Source organism: Gorilla gorilla, chromosome 3 (genome assembly GCF_029281585.2).
Source record: "Gorilla gorilla gorilla isolate KB3781 chromosome 3, NHGRI_mGorGor1-v2.1_pri, whole genome shotgun sequence".
In the NCBI taxonomy this organism is placed as follows: domain Eukaryota; kingdom Metazoa; phylum Chordata; class Mammalia; order Primates; family Hominidae; genus Gorilla; species Gorilla gorilla.
This window is the reverse complement of record NC_073227.2, coordinates 125,195,828-125,219,355: the sequence shown is the minus strand read 5'-3', so window position 1 is coordinate 125,219,355 and position 23,528 is coordinate 125,195,828.

Sequence of the window (23,528 nt, the reverse complement as noted above, 5' to 3'; positions counted from 1 at the left end):
TGGTGAGAACAGGAGCAAGAGAGTGAGAGGGGGAAGATGCCACATACTTACATAGCTAGATCTCACAAGAACTCACTATCACAAGGACAGCACAAAAGGCATGTCTGAAGTATTCATGAGAAATCTGCCCCTGTGATCCAGTCACCTCCCACCAGGCCCCACCTTCAACATTGGGGATTACAATTTAACATGAGATTTAGACACAACATCCAAACTATATCAAAGGTGTAGTAGAACAAATCTATATGGCCGATGGTTTTTGAAACACCAATTTCTAAGAGAGTTTAAACTATAGTTTATGTGTGAAATATTTATATTTTATTACTAAAGCTAGTGTATATACATAGTTTATATGCTCTAAATTTATTTGTACAATAATTCTTCATCAGAATGCACTGCCTGTGAATATGTGCTATTTAAATGATTTTCTAAGTGATACAATGTCTGCAAGCCGTATTGCAGACAACAGTCTCATCTTCCTAATATATAAATAACTCCCATAAATTGATAGAAATAAAAAAGACCAATTACTGCATTAAAAAATGGACAATAGATGTGAACAAACATGTATGGATAAGGAATTACAAGTGACTCATAAACATATGGTAAGACATATAAATTAAAACTATACTGAAATATTATGTATCAACCATAAAATTAGTAAAAGTTCTAATGCTCAGTAATACTTTCTGCTTTTGAGACCTTGGCATATACATTTGTGTAACCTGTATTTAAGGCAACTTGGTTATAAATATTAACATAACAGTACTTATATATTTTGATCTAGCAATTCACTTGGAAAACTATTCTAGATATACTTGCGTATGTTGGAAATAATGTATATATAAGGCCATTAATATATATAGAGAGACTTTCACTGTATAGATTTGCATTAAAAAAGTATATTTTAAAATTTATAACCTTATGAGTTATTTATTAAAATTAATTTATAATAGTGTGTTCTTCTCCATGCATATCAAGCAGCTCACTTTTTATTATGTGATGTTTATCATTATCAAATGATTAAGTTAGTGCATGTCAACTTTCTTCACTGTAAAGTTATTTTTTCTTTTGTAGTTAATAGTTGCTAGTAGGAGATACTTTATGAATAGGTAAATTCTGTTTCTCAAACTTTTGCCCACAAATTTTGTCCACAATTTTTTTGCCAAATTTGTAGATGTTGTCTGCAACAGTTTGGTACAGAAAATTGTGTGGTGTTCGCCTAATGTTGATTTTTTATTTTCTCTTTTTAATTCATTAAGTTGAATTTTCTTGCAAGAGCCATTCTTTTTCCCATTTATTTACTTACTCAATTATTTATGTAAATATATACTTATGATTTTATTTTATAGATTAAAATTCAATACCATCATTTTTTGCTGCTCATATCAATTCAGCATTGGTCATTAAGACCATTAGGTCTTTAGGTCATAAGTCCGACTGGCTCCTGTGTTCTTTCAAAATGCTCCCATCTTCTTCTGAGCATTTTCTTACTTTCCCTCACCACCAGATATTCCAGTGTTGTCTAGGATTTTCTCTGTCTCAGCCCTGGAATGAACTACTTCTTAAAGTGTCCCTAGAGGCATCATATTTTGTGCTAATCATGCAAGAAATGTGAAATATTCTAAGCATGAGAAAACATTAGACAAAGCCATATTGAGGGAAATTCTACAAAATAACTGATTAGTACTCTTCAAATATGAAATGAATAAAAAACAAGGAAAGACTAAGGAGCTGTTACAGACTGGAAGGCAGAAGGGGAAGTAACCATTCAGTGCAAGGTAGGATTCTGAGTAAGATCCTGGAATAGAGACATGAGTGGAAAATTTGCTGAAATTGAAATATCATCTATGGTTTAATTGATAATGTAACAATCTTTATTTCCTGTTTTTCATAATTACAGTATAGTTATGTAAGATGTTAACATTGTGGAAAATGTGGTGAGAGATATAAGAAAACTCTTGTAGTTTCACAACTTTTCCATGTCTAAAATTAATTCAACTAAAAAGTTAAAAATAGTAAATTAAAAAAGCATAACATTCATTAAAGTAGTCTGGAAAGCTCTCCAAAATATATTTTAATTTTGGGAAAGAAAAGTTCACCAACTGTATATATTTGTGGAAATATATCTGTTTGTGAATGCATATAATACCCTTGGAAGGACACACAGGAAACTAAATATATGTAACCTCTGTGGGGATATTGGGAGACAGGGAGTAAAACTTAATTTTTTTTTTCTTCTTTTTTTTTCAATCATGTGCATGTACTGCCTGTACAAAAAAGCAAAATTAAAAAAACTGGCATTATATTGCTAAAATAAATATAACGATTTACAGAGTTAATTTTAAATGTGTAGATTATTATTTAAACATATAAATATATGCAGTAATATTATCATATTAATAAAAAGAATACATGTTAGCATTAAAAGTTTACTGAAACTTATTTATTTCATATCTCTTAAATTTTTTAATCACTTTTTTCCCTAAGGAGAGGAAATAGTTGTTTTAGAAGGGCTGTAAATGACGAGTTAATGGGTGCAGCATACCACCATGGCACACGTATACATATGTAACTAACCTGCACGTTGTGCACATGTACCCTAAAACTTAAAGTATAATAAAAAGAAAAAAGAAAAAAAAAATTGAGTACTATGCTTAGTACCCAGGTGACAAAATAATCTGTACACCAGACTCCCAAGTCACAAGTATACCTGTATAACAAACCTGTACATCTAACCCTGAACCTAAAATACCAGTTAAAAAAAAAAAAAGAATAAAATACCAAAACAGTTAAAAAAAAAGAAAAAGAAAAAGAAGGGCTGTAGGTCTTGGACTCCACCCAAGTGGCCTGTAAATTGTAAAATGCTTGATCACCACTGATGTAAAGCTCTGCTTTCTCTCAATAATTGATTCTTTTTCACAGCTATTCTCTTGCCTAGAATGCCTTCCTGACCTTTTTATTACCTGGCTATCTCCTCTTCTTTGAAGCTCAACTTACATGTTATCTTCTCCAGAAAGCTTTTTCTGATCCCTAAACCCCAAATTTGGACTTGAAACCAATCTTATATGCTTCCATTATACTGTGTGTTTATCTCTGTCATAACCACCACCGTATTATAATTATTTTTGTCTCTTTCTTAGATTATATGCAATTTAAGGTAGTGATTAGATTATTATATTTGTATCTACCATTCATAATTCAGAGAATGACAGTCTTGCAATTAATGTAAGTTTAAAATACAAATCTAGAAATCTCATGCTTCCTGGAATGAGCAGATCAAAACAGGATTAAGTCATGTATATGAAAACAGAGTGAAATCACAAGGTCTAAGGCCTGAATACATTACACAAAATTTAAATAAAATAGTAGATAATAGCACTTGAAGTAATCTTAGTGATGAACAACCAGATCCCACTTTTTATTCATGTAACTTGCTATCTATGTTAGTTTCTTTGGACTTCACGAAACAGATTCAATCAGCAGAAGAAAAGCTTATTCTAACATTTCAGTTGGGGTGATAAGGGTGGGGCCACAGTGTGCAAATTAGAAGGTACCTGGACCAAATACATGAATCCTGAAAGGTGCTCCTTTGTCCACGCCACCATAACACTAAATGTAGGCTGTGTATCACTGCTGTCTCCCAGCCTGGTCCTGACACTTCTGCAAAAGCACAGCTCTTACAAACATTCAATGTGTCCTAGACAAGAGAAATTAAGCGTCACAGGAACCTCAGAACAATTAGATATCCAGAAGATAAGTTCGGATCCACTGTAGTACTGGTAGCCTAGTAGTAAGAGTACTGGGTATCCTTCCAATAACTCTCCCCATGCTGTCTTTCTCAGTGTGTCTGTTTGCTTCTACTCCTATTACCAATAGGCTCCTTCTAATCTGCATATATTAAAAACAAAAAGCAGGGCAAAAACATTATCTCACAGCTTCTTCTAAATAAATTTTGTGATTTATCCTAATTCTGACTTTGAAGATCCTCATGGCCTCTACTTGGGGTTTCTCTTTATATATAGATTTTTCAGCCTTAGTTCTCACTACCTCATTCTCTTTCTATTTTGCAGTTTTGTTTCTGGAGACAGTATAACCGAACCTGCTCATTTATTGCATGTGTATGTGAGTGTTTGTGTCTAGGTTATGGATTCCTGGCTGTCTTATGAAATAGCTACTTTTGAATAGGTTAGGATTCCACATTTGATAGTCTCAGTTATAGCTAGAGGAGGGGGTTGGGAGGTGAGATGGGGCTTCTTTTTTTTCAAATATGACCTCCTAAATGTGACACAGCCTACTTTTAGTGTTATGGTGGCCAGCATTCTGAAACAAAAAAATAAAAATCAGAAAATATAATGGACAAAATTAAGATTACAGTTCTTTAGGCATTGCTGGTCTATAGAACAAAATTGAGTTGGAAATAAGGCAAAAATATAATGTTAGGTTTTAAAAGTCAAATTACATAGATGTTGCACTTGTTTGTTTATATACATAGTAAAATGAAAGTCCTGGGGATCAATAACTGCTGTGGATGTGTTAAGTTTAACACCTTATATACCATGGACATTCCATCAATATTGAACAAGTGTTTTAACAGCTGGAGCTATTTCACATGATGCATTTTTTTCTCTCTTTTCCTGTTAGTGTTCCTCAAGCTTGCTCATAATACTTGTTTTAATAAATATTTCACATAAGTTTCTAGAACTCCAAATTTAATGTCTATGAAAACATCCCGATATTTAAACATCTGAACCTCATTTAAGGTATTTTTAGATAGTTATTCATTAATTTTTTCTTTGCAATGAAATAATATTTTTCAAAGTTATTGTTATTTGAAAATGCACAAGCAAACCAAGATATTGGTGCTATTTTTCTCTGAAGATCTTAAGATTTCTTTCTACAGTTATTTAAAGAATATGCTAAATCATTCCTTTTCTTTCTTTTTCCAACATCTGGGACAGAATTCTTTTATGATAGAACTCAATAGTTATTCAATAATCTCTCTTTCTCACTCTCAATGTAGCACCAGAAGTATAGATATTATTTGGGTTGGGTTCACGTCTATAGTATAGTATATTTAAGATGTTATAGAAAAAAGTCCATATACGCAGATTTTATACTTGCAACTTCAAGAAATGTAATTCCTTGTATAAATGAAAGTGATTCAAAGTTCACAGCTCCTAGCAAAAATTTTAGATGTTGTAAATAATGAAGATAAATCTTACAGACTTAGTGTGAAGAAAGTGATTCTCAAGTAGTAACGCTGTTTGCTAATTGCATACCACCAAGTTTAATCCACTTAAAAATGGTTATAGCTTCAGGCACCATTTCTATGCTGTTGGTTTCCAATATCTATTTTCAATTGAACTCATTTCCCTAAGCTTCAGGCCCATATAATCAAGTGCCTACTGGACATTTCTATTTGGGTATTCTACAAAGAACTGAATAAAAATTGTACCAACATATCCTTGTCAGTTTGCCATCTCATTTGCCTGGGTTCCTATTTTATTGAATGACACGGGCATCTACTTAGCTCTTCAAAGCAGAAATTTACTATCTTCCTTTCTTTCATCCTCATATTGGATATGTCTCCCAAATAACCAAATCTTGGTTTTTCTACCTGAAAAATATTTCTTAAATACAAGTTTTCTATTTATTTTTATGTATAGTCCTCAAGCTACCAATTTCTTTCATTTTAAATACTGCAATTATTTTAACTTAAATACTGCAAGTAATGTCTCTAACCTCATTTTGTAAAGTTTTTTTCCTCTCTGAAGCCAGAGTGATTTCTCTAAGATGTGAACCTAGGCATTTCTCTTTACTGCATACTCTTTAACAGGATCTCTCTCGCCCTCATACTACATTTTAGCTTTCCTGAAATTATTTTGTTTTACTGACTACACCACAGTCTCACACTTTGCTCTAGGCCTGGTCGCTTACTGCCTGTTTATCTGAGAAACACTTTCTTAATTTCTTTGTCTGGCTAATCCTTACCAATGCTTTGGCCATCTGCTTCAAAGTTATTTGTGTAGAATTCTTCAGTTTTACAAGGTTAAATATTTCACCTAGGAACATCCAGACTACTCTCTTATGATTTTGAACTAAAATTGTTTATTCAATTGACATTTGCCTTGTAGGTTATAAATGTTATGAGGATGTAAACCATGTCTACTTTCTTCATCCTCTTAACTCCAACATCTACAAGAAGTTCTGTACCTAGTAGGTTTCAATAGATGCTTGTTAAATGAATGAATGATGGAAAATGTTCTGATTTAACATCTTAAATTTCATGATAGTATATGCTTAATTGATTATCAGATAACACAAGTCTTCCCATAATTGCTATGGAGAGGACACTTTTTTCACAATCCTAATGATTCTTGCCATGTGAACAATTCCTTTCACGTAACAATCATGGCCTATCTCCCCATCATAACATGCTTTTTTTCTGGAGGGAGTGAGTGGGTTATGTGACTGCTGTATTTTGGAGGAATAAGTTGAATATGCTAGCTCAGTCATTTCTTTTTTGTATTTCTCTTTGGGTCCAAACCTATTTACAGAGAGCATGCAGTCTGCTCTGCTTTTTTATGTGTAAGGCTGACAAAAGCAGAATCTCATATAAGAAGGTCTATGGTGACTTAGTGCTGCCTGTGTCTAGGTTGGTGTCTGTTAAAATCTAGGTTCACAAACATAAATTCTGCTTGCTACAGATAAGTCTCATTTTCTCTTATCAGATTGTTTAGCATTAACAGCAATATTTGTATTAAGTTTTCTATTTCCCTTTCTCTCTTTTGTTTTTTAACTGGTTCAGAAAAACAAAAGAATGTTATTTATTGGGCCTCATTGCATCCCAACATTGTCACGATAGCATTACTGCATTCTAAGCTTATTTCATTCATGTATTCATTTAGGCAGCACATACTTATTGTGTCACTACTATTTGCCAGGTAATCTCAAGGAAGATTAATTTTTCCACTTGAGCTTTAAAAACTAGAAATAGGCATTAGAGAGTTCATGATTCCATTTCCACTGGAATATAAACTTCATGTTGAAGTTGGGTTGGCTAGTATTGGAGTTCATGTTCTAAGTGAATTTCAAAGTATGTACAGTTTAGCTTGAAAATATTCTGTTTGATTGTTCATCTTAGGGAACTAGTTTATGTATTTTTTCCTTCACCATTACTCCTCTTAATTCTTCTAGGTAAGTAGAATAAACTGTTCTTTAGGCTCCTAAATGTTTCCAACATTGTATCTCTGCCTTCAATTAATTTAATTTGTACTTAAAGAATATCTAAAACTACATTTAAGCAAAAACAGTTTCCATGGAAACATCATAGACTGTCTAAATTCAGACTGTGATGTAATCAACTAAAATGACTATCATACCTAAATCCTTGTTTATTTCATCTGTAGTATATTTTATTTAAATCTATTGTATCAAACACAGATTTTCCACATCTGAATTTAATTTGGAGGTATAGGACATTTTCTCATTGTTTCTATTTTAGAAACTTGTGTTTGATTTCACAGTATTTTAGAATTCACATTTCTGCTAGAGTTAAGATATCGACAGAATGGGCTGGATTATGTAGAATGTAACTATATGATGTTGACCTAGTTTTACAAAATTATAGAAATTTTCTACCCATGCTGACAGAGTGTGGAATGTCATTGTAGTCAAAATATTATGGAAGAGTGAATCTTACACACTAAATTCATTGTTAACTGTTTGACTTATTAACATCTTACGAGGTAGTTGAGAATCTTGTCCTTGACTTTCTAAAGTATACAATCTAATAAGACTATTTTTGACATATATATATAGACATATATATATGTAATACCAATTATTGATTTAATTGCTTTTTCTTTAAGGAGTAGTTGTGAATAACCATTCTATATATACTCGTATACAATTGACACTACTCTGTATAGCACTGTACTGTAATGGTGAAAAATGTCAAGATCTTTGCGTTTGAGTTCAGATTTTAGATGTTTGTGTAAGTCTTGCCTTTTGAGCCTGTAAACTCTGGAGGGATAATTTCAAAAGTGGCTTTTCTTTGCTTATATAAAATTATTCTTCTTTTGCTTTTGTTTCTCACTTATGGCCTCAGTTAGAAACATAAAGATATGCAGGATAGACTATCCAGAGTATTTGTTTGTGGAAATAGTGTAGTTATTTCCTAGAGGATAAAAGAAATACAGAGAAAGAAGAAAAAGTCCTTATATATGTTACTACTGTCCAAGATGCCCATGTAAGGCCCCAGAAGAGTTTGAAATGGTCAGGGCATTTATGGAGCTATAGTTCAGTGGGAATGCTTTATAATAATTTCCCAAGATACACCTGGTTGCTTTTTTCTCTCTACATTTACAGAAGATTAGTCATTTTATAGCATATCATATATATAATATTATTATATCTGTAAATATCTCTTCTACAAGTCTCAAAGTTCCAAAAGGGCAAGATGTTGCAAGAAAGCAGTTATCAATGTTGGCAACAGTTTCAGAGAGATCAAATAAGGATGAAAATGCACTGGGTTTGAGAAATTTGGAGATTACAGGTGATATTTGTTAGAATAGATTCAGGAAGGTGTTGGGTATATTTCCTCAGCCCTCAGGGTAAATACACCATTCCATGGGTATATTTCTTCAGTACTCAGGGTAAATAGACCATTCCATGTACTCTATACATAGAGAGTTTAATGTAAAATTAGGGGTTTACAGAACTTGTTGGAAGACTGATGGAATGAAGCTCAGGGAATTTGCCACTGAGGATAAGGGAAGCTGTTGCCCAACAGTAGGAGAAACTGACCCTGAAGATCACAGTCTAATAAACTAAAGCAAATCATTTTAAAAGCTGCTAGAAACTGGTAGATGTCCTCAACAATCTGTGGGAAGCTCCCAGCAACTGTCTCAGTTTGTGAAGAAGATGGGTCTCAAGAGCTTCTCTGAAAGCCATGGTGACTCACCTCTCTCTCATATGTCAATTGCTTCTAGGGAATGTGGCTTCTGCTTCACTTTGGGCAAGTTCTCATCTGAATATCTCACATTGATAAATTTTAACCTAGAACCAGGTTGTGAGGAATGAATTTCACAGGCTTTGATAAGAGTGATGGTAGTACTGAGTTGATAACAAACAGTCCAGGTCCAGAGTGTGAGCAAGAGTGGTTACCATGACTTAAGAGAAGAAGTAGATGAGAAAATAGACTTTTTTTTTTTCTTAAAAGAAAATTGATAGAATAAGAATGAGGGATAATAGGGCATATTAGAGGCCAGCAAATGATTTAGATTTTTTTTGTTGTTGTTGCTTTTAAGGAGTGGTAATACCTGGCTAGATTTTTATGCAGAAGGGAAGAAGCTAATAGAGAAGGACAGATTGTAGTATGATAAAATGAGATGATTGTTAATGAGGCAAGGTTTCTGAAGGAGGTGGGAGAGGTTGAGAGCAATGCATAATTGGAGAATTTAGTTTTGAATATGAGGCAGGACAAGCCTTTCTATAAAACTGAAAATGAGACAGCGTGGTGCAAAAATAGATTAATTTATTGGATTCGGAGTGGTGAATTGAGGGAATGTATGGGTGATGACCTCTATTTTCTCTGTGAAGTAGGAAGTAATGATGCCTGCTGAGAGGAGATCTGGCAGGGGTTAATTTTGAGAAGAGTGGACCTGTTTGAAGTAATGCTGAGGGGAATGGAGATAAGAGTTATCCATGAACAAAGAAAAGATTGCTGCATTTACCGAAAGCCCAGAGAAGGCCAGAGCCCATACATGGGCAGTGGCATCAATCCACATAGCTGCTGGATTTTCCTTACCTGAGCTTACCATCTTTGATGAATTTATAGCTCACTTGGGTTCCTCTTTTCTGTGATGTTAATGAGTGTCCTGTGCTTGTCCTCCTCTTGGACATTCCCCGGACAGCAAAAATTGCCTATTTGTGTGTGTGTGTGTGTGTTTTTTTTTTTTTTTTTGGTCGAGATGTGTCTTGCTACATTTCCAAGGCTGGCTAGAGAAACTTGGCCCAGGTTTAGCGAGTTGTGGAGTATGTAATGTAAAAACATAGAGAACTAGGGAGTTGGTGGGGAGTATCTGTGACAATGTTCCTGCAATGATTGAATAAAGAGTCTAGGCTGTGCAGGAAAGAAAATGAGGCCCGGAATGTGGGCTAATAAAGGGTAAAAATGAAGGGAAAAGAGAATAAATGTCTTGAAAGATTTAAAAACAGACTTCGTAGGAATAAAGGGGTGAGAAAACTCGAAAAAGACCCAACAGGAATTACAGTCAAAGAGTGGTTTATTAGAGATATTTTCAGAGATGTAGTACTTCTAGATAATAGAGAAAAAAGATTCCAATAATATCCATGGAATCAGTGAAGGACAATGAAACTCAGAACATCAAACAACCAAACAATATGTTGCTGGGCAGAGCCACAACTTGCAGTTGTGTGCTATACCACTCCAATCTACATTACAATCATGGATTGTTCCCACAAAGGTATGCATTGCACAGCTAGTGTGGCCACCCATGGTGGCCCTGGACTGGGTGTTATTCATGTGGACCTTGTGTTCACACACTACCATGGGAGCTATTTCCAATTTCCATATGGTCCTTACAGTTACATAAGTGGGAAGATAGGTCACTTTATGATTTGAGGCTCTTTGGAGAGAGCAGAAGGAGAAATAAAACCCAGTTGAGAGGTTTTATAGCATAGTATGGTATCTTAGATATGAGAAACCTTTTGACAGACAGAAAAAAATAAATAAATGCTTCATAAATGAGAGACCAATAAGAACAAAGGCCTAAAAACAAAAGATTGCTTTGGTTGTATAAACAATACATTTTATATTTTTCAGAGCTGTTTAGAAGATAGACTTTACCATGATAAATGTTTCATGATAGCAGCCTTGGTATTATGATGAGAATAAAAATCCTGAGTATGGGAGTCCATTGGCCCTTGGAAAATATATTCCAGTAAAGGGAAACAATTTTGGACCTAGAAGAGCAGGTCAGGGTAGGAAGTTATCTACTTTTAGTGGATGAACAGAAGATACAAATCAGAGCCAGAAATTCTCTGCTGCTTTTATAAAAAGTACAGTTTGGATTTTAAAAAAGTAAATTGGATTTAAAAAATTAGTTTTCTTTATTACTAGAGAAAATCATTAGTATTTTCTAAGTGTTTTAGCTTTATAAATATAAAAAAGAAAAAATGGATAGATTGTACCAAGTGCTTTCTTGTTTCACGATAATATTCTGATATATTCATAGTGTTTCCTTCAGGGAAACAATTGTTTCTACAAATTATTGTTTCATATTTATATTACACAGTATTCATTAAAATTATAGTATATAGTAAAATTAGTATCATTATTTTACTTTATATGAAGACTTGGCTCCAAGGACCCCTGAAAGATTTGTAAAAGTGCTGCAATAATTCCTATAATATCCTTATGTAAGAGGTAAATTTTATTAAGATTTTGTTGGTAGTAACTCTCAGAAGCAGTGAACTAGTCGCCCATATAAAAGCAATATTATTGGAGGAAAGAAGATGCATGGCAGAAAAGAAGAAAGGGTTCTTTAAATTTCTGCAATTGAATTAGCTATGATTAGCTGCTACAAGAAGTAAACTCTGATAGTTCAGTAACTAAAAACAGAAATTTATTTTTAGCTTCTCTTCAATCCTGTTGATGGTGAGGAGTGAGGAGTTATGTGGGAGTGAAGTAGGCAATGATGTAGGTACAGGAATTTCAGGAACCTTTATTATTTTCAATAAATGTCTGCCAACGCTGTCCTAGACATGGTCTTATTGACTACTGATGGCAGAGTTGAGGGATAGAGAATTATGCATGAGATTTTTATTGGCTATTCACTCTCCATAGGCCAGAGCATAGTCACATGAGCACGCCTACCTGCAAAGAAGACCAAGAAATGTAGCTGGATATCAGAAAGAAAGAGAAATGGGTTTGAGGGACAACTTGTCAGTTTCTGCTAAAATCATTATTCAGCAGCACACAAAACATGCATGCTTTCTGATGTGAGATTATAAAATCTGGCCTGAGTTTCTTTAGCAGCTTTTTGACATTTTGACATAGGCTAAGGTACAGTGAAATTTTCCAGGAAAGAGAGTTCCAAAATAACACTTTCTGTAGTAAAAATACCTGGCATGACATAATTGTTTGGGCCATGTGTATATGATTGGATGCTACAACTTTAAATGAATCCACAATAGTGAAAAAAGAGAAGAAAGCAAGCATTCCCTCTCATCCATCACACACACATCCATTACAACACATAAATATTCTAAACATGATAATAATGCTGGCTCAGATATGGTAGAAGGAGGAGAACAACTAAGATTTGTTTGACTCTCTCAGAAGAAAGTTGGCTTGGATCTGAATCAGAAAAGTAGAGACTAAGAATATTTTGATTACGAGGAACAGAAAACTTCTGAGGAATGATTCCTATGTCATAGAAATGATATCTAAGGATAGAAACAGCACCTCAGGAATATCTATGATATACAAACCAGAATTTCCAGTTTTGGTCACATGGGGTACTATTGTCCTGGACTCCTTTTCCACTACCAACAAAAAAGAGAGAATACAAACCATGATTTTAAAATATCTAGCTGAGAACAAAGAAAGAAAAGGAAATCCCAAATGCTAGGGGCAAAGATGGGCAGAATAGTAAGCTCATCACTCATCACTCATCAGTCATCAGGCATTTCCAGGTTGGACTTGGAAAATAGAGAGCACATAAATAATATCTAAAATGTAGATTTTACATATTTAGATTTTAGATATTTATATTTTGATATTATTTAAAAACCCATTAAAACTGGCATTTTTATGTTCGTGTAGGAACAGAAGTTATGGCCTTGGGTCTGCATGAGAAAAGAAGGAAATCCTGTGTAAAGCCTGGAAGCTGAAGTGGCTCTCCCCTATGAAAAGGGCACTGTAAAAAAATTCAATTGCCAGTCCAACTAAGTGGCAAAAATTTTCTGTTTAGGTCTCTGAGTATTAAAAAAAAAAATCTCCCATAAGAAGCCTGGGTTATACATAGTAAAGATCCCAAGTTGAAAAATTAACAAAAATACCAGTCCCAGACTGGATTCTCACAGGATACCCTAGTGTGTGGAGAAATAATCCTCGTTGAAAATGAGCTCCTAAAGGAAAATAACTTATGAACACAAAGAAGGAAACAACAGACACCAGAGTCTACTTGACGGTGAGGGTGGGAGGAGGGAGAGGAGCAGAAAATATGACCATTGGGTACTAGGCTTAACACCTGGGTAGTGTAATAATCATCACCCAGGTCTGATGTACAACAAACCCTCATGACATGAGTTTACATATGTAACAAACCTTCACATGTACCCCTGAATCTAAAATAAAAGTTAAAAAAAATGAAGAGAAAGAAAATAAAATATCAATGTTTTATTAAATGCAAATAAGCATACCGACAAAAGACAAACATTAACTGAGTGGATTAAAAATATGCCCTACTAGACATGCTGTCTATAAGAAACTCATTTCAAATATAATAATACAGGCAAGTTGAAAGGATAGAAAAAGATGTATCATGTAAACACTAATCAAAGGAAAACAGAGTTCTATTTATATGAGGATAAGATAGACTTAAGAGCAATTAAAATTACCAGGGACAGAAAGAGATGTTATGTAATGTAAAAGGGTCAATCCACCCAAGAAGTCATAGCAATCCTAAATTTGTACGCACCAATCAACAGAGCTGTAAAAATATGTGAAGAAAAAACTAATAGAACTCAAAGAAGAAATTAACAAATCCACAATTCTAATTGGAGACTTCAACAACTCTCTCCCTCTCTCAATAATTGATAGAAGAAGTAGACAGAAAATCGGCAGTGTTATAGGAAAACTCAACAACATCTAGTATCTAGTCATTTATGGAACACTCCAAACATTCCACCAAACAGCAGAATATACTTTCTTTTCAAGTGCTTTTATGTACCTCAAGATAAACTGTATCTAGATCTATTAAACAAAGCTCAACAAATCTGAAAGAATTGAAACTGGAGAGAGCATGCACTCTGACTACAATGAATCAAACTGGAAATGAATAGCAGAAAGAGAGGAGGAAAATGTAAATTCTTGAAAACTAAACAACACAATTCTAAATAACATGTCAAAGAAAAACAGAAAATGAGCTCCAAAACATAAATTACAAACTACACAAAGAAACGGTTTACTCTAAGGTGAGTTACCAGATACAATAAAAAGCAGGATTGGATCTCCAGATAATAGAACAATCTGAAAGAATCTAAAAATAAGCATTTATAAAGTGAGTAAAGAGTAAAGTGATAAAATGAAGGATAGAAAATATCATGAAAGACCAGAATACTGTCTGAAAAGGAAATAAGAGATTTAAACAAACAGTAACATCTAAAGATAAGTTTGGATTTTATTTGCATTGACACAAATGTCAGCAACTGAGTTAGATGAATATCCATAGGGTAATTGAACTAACCATATTTTTAGTTACTTTTTGTTTTTAACTCATTTTAATTATTTTCTAACTTTTAAGTTCAGGGGTACACGTGCAGGTTTATTACATAGGTAAACGTATGTCAAGGGGGTTTGTTGTACAGATTATTTCATCACCCAGGTTTTAAGCCTTTTACTCATTAGTTATTTTCCTGATCCTCTCCCTCCTCCCTCCCTATCCTCTGGTAGGCCCCAGTGCGTGTTGTTCCCCTCTGTGTACCCGTGTGTTCTCATAGTTAAGGCATATTCTTAATAAGAGTCCCAAAAGGGAGAGACAAGAGGAAAGAAGATAGAAGTCAAAAGACAAAGGCTTCAGAATACCCAGTAAAACATAAATCCTTAGATGGAGAGGAGCATGCCTGGTCTTTAAGCAGGCTGAAGCACACTTGTCCACACAAACACAACCTAGTGAAATCATGATTACTGCATAAAGACATCTGAAACAAGGAAACCTTAAAAGCAATCAGAGAGAAAAGGCAACATAATCAACATTCTCTCAGCAGTGGTTGCAAATGGATCTACCAAGCAACTGGAAGAACAATGGAAAGATATGGGCAATGCAGGACAGGCCTGAAACAAAAGCAGATGGTTCCCAAAACTGCAGAGACTGACCCTCTCAACAAGAAAGTAGGATACTTTTAAAAACACCATTAACTCAGCTCATTCTCCATTTTTTTGAGGGCTTTTTTTTTCTTTTAACATATGCTTGGCTTTTTTTTCTTTTTTAAGAAAATTAAGAAACCTGACAACTGCAGGATAACTCTGGATTTATTTCCATTCAGGTGTTTTATATTCGCATACATGTTTTACTGTGAATTGTACACCATTTTTGAGTGTGTAGGATGAATCTACCAGAGCAGATGCTTTGTTAAATTTGTCTATGTGACTTTGATTACCGGATGTAGATGTATGTTACTTCATCTCACAGAGTTTCTAAATAGGCATGTAGCAAGAAACTACATTTTAAAACGGGGAATGTGTTAATTAAAACATTAACCCATTCTGTGTGTGTATGTGCATGTGTGTGCTTAGATTTCTATCTTATGTTATTCCAGTAAGGATCTGAGATGATGTGAAAGAAAAATAAAACACTGAAACAATAAGGACAAAACCCAACCCAATGCAAGTGAAAACCACTATTAATAATTCTGGAAGGAAACCATAGATATTAAGCAGAAAACTGTAATTTCTTACTGCTAAGAATGCTAATTCTATCTTCGTTGTTATCTGGAGATAGAGGGGCATTCAACTTCCGGATCACTCAACCACACATGTCATACATACATTATTGTATACAGTTTTTTCTACACCACCTCATTTCAGATAAACTGATATTCAAGTATGTTAATTTTGGTTGACCAAGATCTATAATGTTTTAATTTTTATTTTATAATCCTAAACACTCATGATGTTCCTCAGACTTACATTACATTCTAATTGTAGACTTTCAGAGTCTGTGCTAATCTAACCCTCCTTATATTCTTTTTTGACAATTGCCTGTATTTTCTTTCCCACACATTGACTATAGGCAATCTCTAAAAAAAAAAAAAAAAAAAAAAAAAAAAAGCCAGGTTAAAAACAAACAAAAACAAAACAAATGCAAAGTAATCTTTCATATAAACTTTCACATAATGCTCTTCAGGTAGCTTGAATCCTTGACTCTGAATGCCAAGTTCTATATTTGTTTCTTATATAAAGCCTTCAAGACTAAATCTACTTAGCTTCACTTAATGTGACTATATTAATTTTATAGACTTTGTTTTTTTCTTTTCTTGAAAACATAGAAATAAAAAATAGGAAAAAATAGAAATTAACAAATGGTGGGTATGTTTACACAAATATATAATAAAGAGAAAATGATCCAACAGAATAATTTATATAGAACAGGGAGTAGCCATTAAAAATAATTAGTAAGGTTCTTTTTTTGTTTTCATTAGAAAGTAGAAACTTTTGTTAGATTAAGAAAACAGTTGCCTCGGTGACAATTGTCTTTTCTTAAGTAAAATATTGATGATTGGAACCTTGCTACTGAGCAATTCAGTACTATGGGTAGTAAAAATATCAAGGACACTAACTCATTCACATGTGGCAGTGATGTCAGTAAACAAAGAAAACCTCAGCAAACTAATGAGTTGGTATAGAAGTATTAAATTACCTTAATAAATGAATTTTATAGTAGTTTTCCCCCGGTCTATTAGCTCATTTAGAGGAATGTTATTTAAGCACTTTGGAGATAGACAACTCATCTTTCTTTTTTTATTATTATACTTTAAGTTTTAGGGTACATGTGCACAACATGCAGGTTTGTTACATATATATACATGTGCCATGTTGGTGTGCTGCACCCATTATCTCGTCATTTAACATTAGGTATATCTCCTAATGCTATCTCTCCCCCCTACCCCCACCCCACAACAGGCCCAGGTGTGTGATGTTCCCCTTCCTGTGTCCATGTGTTCTCATTGTTCAATTCCCACCTATGAGTGAGAACATGCGGTGTTTGGTTTTTTGTCCTTGCGATAGTTTGCTGAGAATGATGGTTTCCAGCTTCATCCATGTCCCTACAAAGGACATGAACTCATCGTTTTTTATTGCTGCATAGTATTCCATGGTGTATATGTGCCACATTTTCTTAATCCGGTCTATCGTTGTCAGACATTTGGCTTGGTTCCAAGTCTTTGCTATTGTGAATAGTGCTGCAGTAAACATACGTGTGCATGTGTCTTTATAGTAGCATGATTTATAATCCTTTGGGTATATACCCAGTAATGGGATCACTGGGTCAAATGGTATTACTAGTTCTAGATCCCTGAGGAATCACCACACTGACTTCCACAATGGTTGAACTAGTTTACAGTCCCACCAACAGTGGAAAAGTGTTCCTATTTCTCCACATCCTCTCCAGCACCTGTTGTTTCCTGACTTTTTAATGATTGCCATTCTAACTGGTTTGAGATGGTATCTCATTGTGGTTTCGATTTGCATTTCTCTGATGGCCAGTGATGATGAGCATTTTTTTCGTGTGTCTTTTGGCTGCATAAATGTCTTCTTTTGAGAAGTGCCTGTTCATATCCTTTGCCCACTTTTTGATGGGGCTGTTTGTTTTTTTTCTTGTAAATTTGTTTGAGTTCATTGTAGATTCTGGATATTAGCCCTTTGTCAGATGAGTAGGTTGCAACAATTTTCTCCCATTCTGTAGGTTGCCTGTTCACTCTGATGGTAGTTTCTTTTGCTGTGCAGAAGCTCTTTAGTTTAATTAGATCTCATTCGTCAATTCTGGCTTTTGTTGCCATTGCTTTTGGTGTTTTAGACATGAAGTCCTTGCCCATGCCTATGTCCTGAATGGTATTGCCTAGGTTTTCTTCTAGGGTTTTTATGGTTTCGGGTCTAACATGTAAGTCTTTAATCCATCTTGAATTAATTTTTGTATAAGGTGTAAGGAAGGGATCCAGTTTCAGCTTTCTACATATGGCTGGCCAGTTTTCCCAGCACCATTTATTAAATAGGGAATCCTTTCCCCATTTCTTGTTTTTGTCAGGTTTGTCAAAGATCAGATAGTTGTAGATATGCGGCATTATTTCTGAGGGCTCTGTTCTGTTCCATTGATCTATATCTCTGTTTTGGTACCAGTACCATGCTGTTTTGGTTACTGTAGCCTTGTAATATAGTTGGAAGTCAGGTAGCGTGATGCCTCCAGCTTTGTTCTTTTGGCTTAGGATTGACTTGGCGATGTGGGCTCTTTTTTGGTTCCATATGAACTTTAAAGTAGTTTTTTCCAATTCCGTGAAGAAAGTCATTGGTAGCTTGATGGGGATGGCATTGAATCTGTAAATTACCTTGATAAGTATGGCCATTTTCATGATATTGATTCTTCCTATCCATGAGCATGGAATGTTCTTCCATTTGTTTGTATCCTCTTTTATTTCATTGAGCAGTTGTTTGTAGTTCTCCTTGAAGAGGTCCTTCACATCCCTTGTAAGTTGGATTCCTAGGTATTTTATTCTCTTTGGAGGAATTGTGAATGGGAATTCACTCAAGATTTGTCTCTCTGTTTGTCTGTTATTGGTGTATAAGAATGCTTGTGATTTTTGCAAATTGATTTTGTATCCTGAGACTTTGCTGAAGTTGCTTATCAGCTTAAGGAGATTTTGGACTGAGACAGTGGGGTTTTCTAGATATACAATCATGTCATCTGCAAACAGGGACAGTTTGACTTCCACTTTTCCTAATTGAATACCCTTTATTTCTTTCTCCTGCCTGATTGCCCATATCCAACACTATGTTGAATAGGAGTGGTGAGAGAGGGCATACCTGTCTTGTGCCAGTTTTCAAAGGGAATGCTTCCAGTTTTTGCCCATAGATGCAGAAAAGGCCTTTGACAAAATTCAACAATGCTTCATGCTAAAAACTCTCAGTAAATTAGGTATTGATGGGATGTATCTCAAAATAATAAGAGCTATCTATGACAAACCCACAGCCAATATCATACCGAATGAGAAGTCATCTTAAAGATAGCTGGAAGTACTCATGCCCTACTACCATCAGTAGATAAATGGTATAGATTGGCTGTTCATTCTTTCACTCACTTAATCCACAGAAAATACTACTGTTGGTTTTATCTTTCTCAAGTTCCTTTTCCCAATTTGATATTAAATAACAAGTCTTAAAATGGACAAATAATCTAAAATGAAATTAGCATAATTAAAATATTAGCTTTTATTTTTAATATGTTGATATATTCTGTTGTGATGTTCTGCAAATTTTTCACCTTCTAGGGAATATTCTTTCCCAATTACACTTTTCAGATTTCACAATGAAACTGACATTAAAGAACGAAAACTCTTCAGTAATCTTTTAAAATTCTAGGTGATAGATAACGGAGACTTGGAAGATTGAGGGTCTGTGAGGAGTAAGGATAATAAGAGATTAAACAACAGGTATGATGTATGTTATTTGACTGATGGATACCCTAAATACCCTGACTTGACCACCGCACAACCTATGCATTTAAAAAACTGCACATATATCACATAAATTTATGCAAAAAAATTCTAGGAACACAATATCTCCTTTAGGAAATTCCATGGCAACTTCTTCTATCTGTTAATAGAAAAATAATGAAGCCAGTCATTGTGACAAGCTAATACTGTCTATTATTTCTCCATTAATTTCTGTCCTGTACATGAACATTTATAGTCCAATATTATTTTCATCAACTTTTCAGGTATTTGACCTAAATATGAAGCATTCTTTAATTTAAAAATTCCCAGATTAAGTCAGCACAATTTAATTCAATCAATATTTATTAGTTTTCCAATTTGTGCATGATATTTAAGAGATATACAAATAAATAAAATGTTTGCTGATGTCAAAAAAATTTTACTTGCTTTTATACATACATATTTTTGTAGTCGATAATGGTTTTACTATCTTTGAATTCTGCAATATGCCTGCTGCAAAAACTTGTAAATGACTTCTCTGTATTGTAGTGAGAGAGTTTTTAAAAGCCCGTTGCTTTTGGTGGGAAACAACATGTCTCTAAGACAGATGCTATCAGGAATCTTTTCTTGCATTTCTCAGAGATATTTACATGATGTTTACTTCCTGTGTGATATTATCCATTTCTGCACTGCTTTCAGTAGTTAAGGTTAAACACTATTCGTTTTCTGTTTCCCTGTGGTTTGACTGTGTAACTCTTTCATGTTTTCTTATATTCACATTACCATTTTACTATATAAGGAATCCTGAAAAAGTTTAGAGGGCCTGAAGTGATGCTTCAATAAACACATTTTAATTCATTCTGTTATTTTCCCGGTAATTTCCCCATTCTCACTTTTGGGGCTCCGTTTCCTCAGGCAAGCACTCTTGTAAAATAGATATCTGCCCTAAAATCCCAACAATATAAGAGGCAAAAAAATACAAAGAAAGTATTAGTATCACACACCAGGCCTCTTGCAGGATGGGAGGAAATGTAGGGAGAGCATTAGGACTTAAAACGTACATGACGGGTTGATAGGTGCAGCAAACCACCGTGGCACATATATACCTATGTAACAAACCTGCACGTTCTGCACTTGTATCCCGGAATTAAAGTATAATTTTTTTTTTTTAAAAAGCATATGTGCTAAGACAGAATTGGAGAGAGATATCTCTTCTAGGTCTTTGAATTATGAATTCTCTGAAGCAAAATATACAGTAAAGGAAAATAATCAGTACAAATTCAAAAAGTTACCAAGTTATGATTTTTAAAAAATCTTAGGAAAGTCACAGAAATTACTATATTTGCTTCTACTGTTATAGATGCCTTGGCTTTAACAAAGCTTATGAAGATAGGGGACTGTCTGTCTATGACTTTTAAGTTTTACTTTGTGCTAAACTTGAATGAATTATTTCAAAATTCTGTAGTTGTCCCATCAAATTCCAAAGTTTGGCTTAGGTATGGTGGCTAAATAATTGATAACGCCTTGCCTTCTCAGTTTTTTTTTAATTTGTATAAATTTAAGCTAGTGCAAGTGCAATGTTGTTATATGCATATGTTGTATAGTGGTGAAGTCTTGGCTTTATTGTATCTACCATCTGAATAGTGTACATTGTACCCATTATGTAATTTCTTATCAATTTCTCTCTTACCCCCTCCCCCACTTCCAAGTCTCCAATGTCTGTCATTCTCCTCTTTGTTCATGCGTACACATTATTTAGCTCCCACTAGTAAAGGAAAACTTGGTATTTGAAAAAAATAACGAGTTACCACAATATTTCCATTAGAATTGCTAAAATTAACAAGACTGACAATGTCAAGTCTATTTGAGGATGTGATGTAACTGAGACTCTACACATTGATTGTGGGTAACCCAAATGTTACAATTACTTTGACAAACAGTAGAAATTTGCTCAGGAGAAATGAAAACATAGGTCAACACAAAGACTTGTACACTAATGTACACAGAAGCTTTATTTATAGTAGCTCCAAATTTGTTCAACTCCAAATACATATCAGCAGGTTAATGGACAAATTGTGTTATATCCATACAGTGGAATACTATTTTATACTATTAGTATCAATATTATGCAACATTGTTTATACTATTTGGCAATAAGAAGTGAACTGCTGATATACTCAATAACATGGATGAAGCAAAGTCATTGTGCTGAGTCACAGAGCCAGTCTAAAATAGAAGATAGTTTATGATTCAATTTTATGCGATAGAAAGACAAATATAGCCCATTGTTACTAAAAGGAAATCAGTACCATAGTTGTCTGTAGCCAGAGTGTAAATGGGAACCTGATTGCAAAGAGTACTAGAGAAATTTGGGGGGCAATAATAATGTTTTATTACTTGTCTGGATTGCTATTTCAGTGCATGTATTTGTCAAAATTCATCCCCTGTACATTTAAAATAAGTTTATTTTATTTATACTTAAATGAAGTTGTTTTTTAGTAAAACTCTTACAAACCTAAAATAAGAAGTTCAAGTGACAGTGTTAGATGAAAGTGGTCAGAGCTGCCTTCTGTTTTTCATTCTAGTAGTGCGTAATGCTGTTTGCCTATTATGATTGGATATGGACCCTGACAAGGATACATATGACTTATTCCTACGGGATATTCAAAAATTTGTCTTTATGTGTATGTATACATTGTGTGTGTGTGTGTGTGTGTGTGTATCAAAGTATATACATATGCACTTTAAAAATGTGTGACCAGGCAAAGTTTGTCAATGTTCATCTTAACAGAAGTTTAATTTCAATAAATAATGAACAGGTGTGAAGACAATGTGTGATATCAAGAGCAATGAAGAGGAAAGCAGGGTACTTTGCATAGGAGGCTGTGGGTGCAGCTGGTGTTATTATATAGGAGTTAATGTAAGGGCAATAGACAAGTTTCTGAGGGTGTCCGCTGGCAATGTAGCACCTTTGAATGTTGGTTTTAGAGCCTGTATCTCTGTCATAGGGCTCCAAGTCCAACCAGTAAGCTGATTTAGATGGTTAGCCTACTTTGATGCTACCTGGGAACTTCACCTTCTCCGGAATCACTCTCCCTCTCATCTTTGTTCTTCCTGTCTTTATTTTCTTTATGCCAGAATGCATGGCCATCCTATCTAGGTGTCTTATCAGTCAAGGAAGCAGCACCTCTTCCTACTTATACTAACAACTTTCTCTCACTTTTTATTATATAGTTTCTTAATGTCTGAAAGATAACTCATGTGAAAGAAGATCTCCCATGATCACGCAAGGTATTTTCAGAGACCCATCTCTGGGTGTTTTCTTTAAGCCTTAAGCCCCATTTTTTTTTTCTAGTACCAATTCTTATTTGCCCAGTATGCATAACTCTTCTCCCTATATTAAGCAAATGAAAAATGCAGAATGAAAAAGTCTAAGAACCACTTCAGACCTCTGTACTCTGTAGCCACTGCTTCCCCTTTTCATGTGCCCTGCCCCAGCCACTTCTTCATACCTTCTGTTCAAGTTCCAAAGTAGACCTCATCGGTCTTGTTTCCGTAGTACTCCTTGTCCTTAACTTCACCTCATTGCTCTTGCAAATCCTCTGACATGCACCCATGTAATCTGGTTTCCTGGGAAACAAACTTGCTTATTCCTTGAAAGCTTCAGTTACTCATATTTATACAGTGACTATCATTCTCACTTTTTATAGACTATATCTTCATTGGCTCTACATAAGCAAATAATTGAGAGTCGAAGCAGTTTCTCCTTACAACACTCAACATACTAGCTGTAGCTAAAGGCATTTGGAATAAGCTGTAACTTTGTCTTAATACCTTTCTCTTTCTACTTAATACTATAAGGATATGAGAAAAACAGTTAGTTGTCACTTCTATTTTTTCATTTCTTTTCAAAGATAACTGACTTTTCTTGTTCATGTCATTACTCTCTGAGGAACTTTCATTTCCTTGTGTTCCTATTGTCTTAGTAAATTTGTGCTTCTATAACAAAATATCTGACTCTGGGTGATTTATAAAGAATAGAAATTTATTTCTTACTCTCTAGAGGCTGA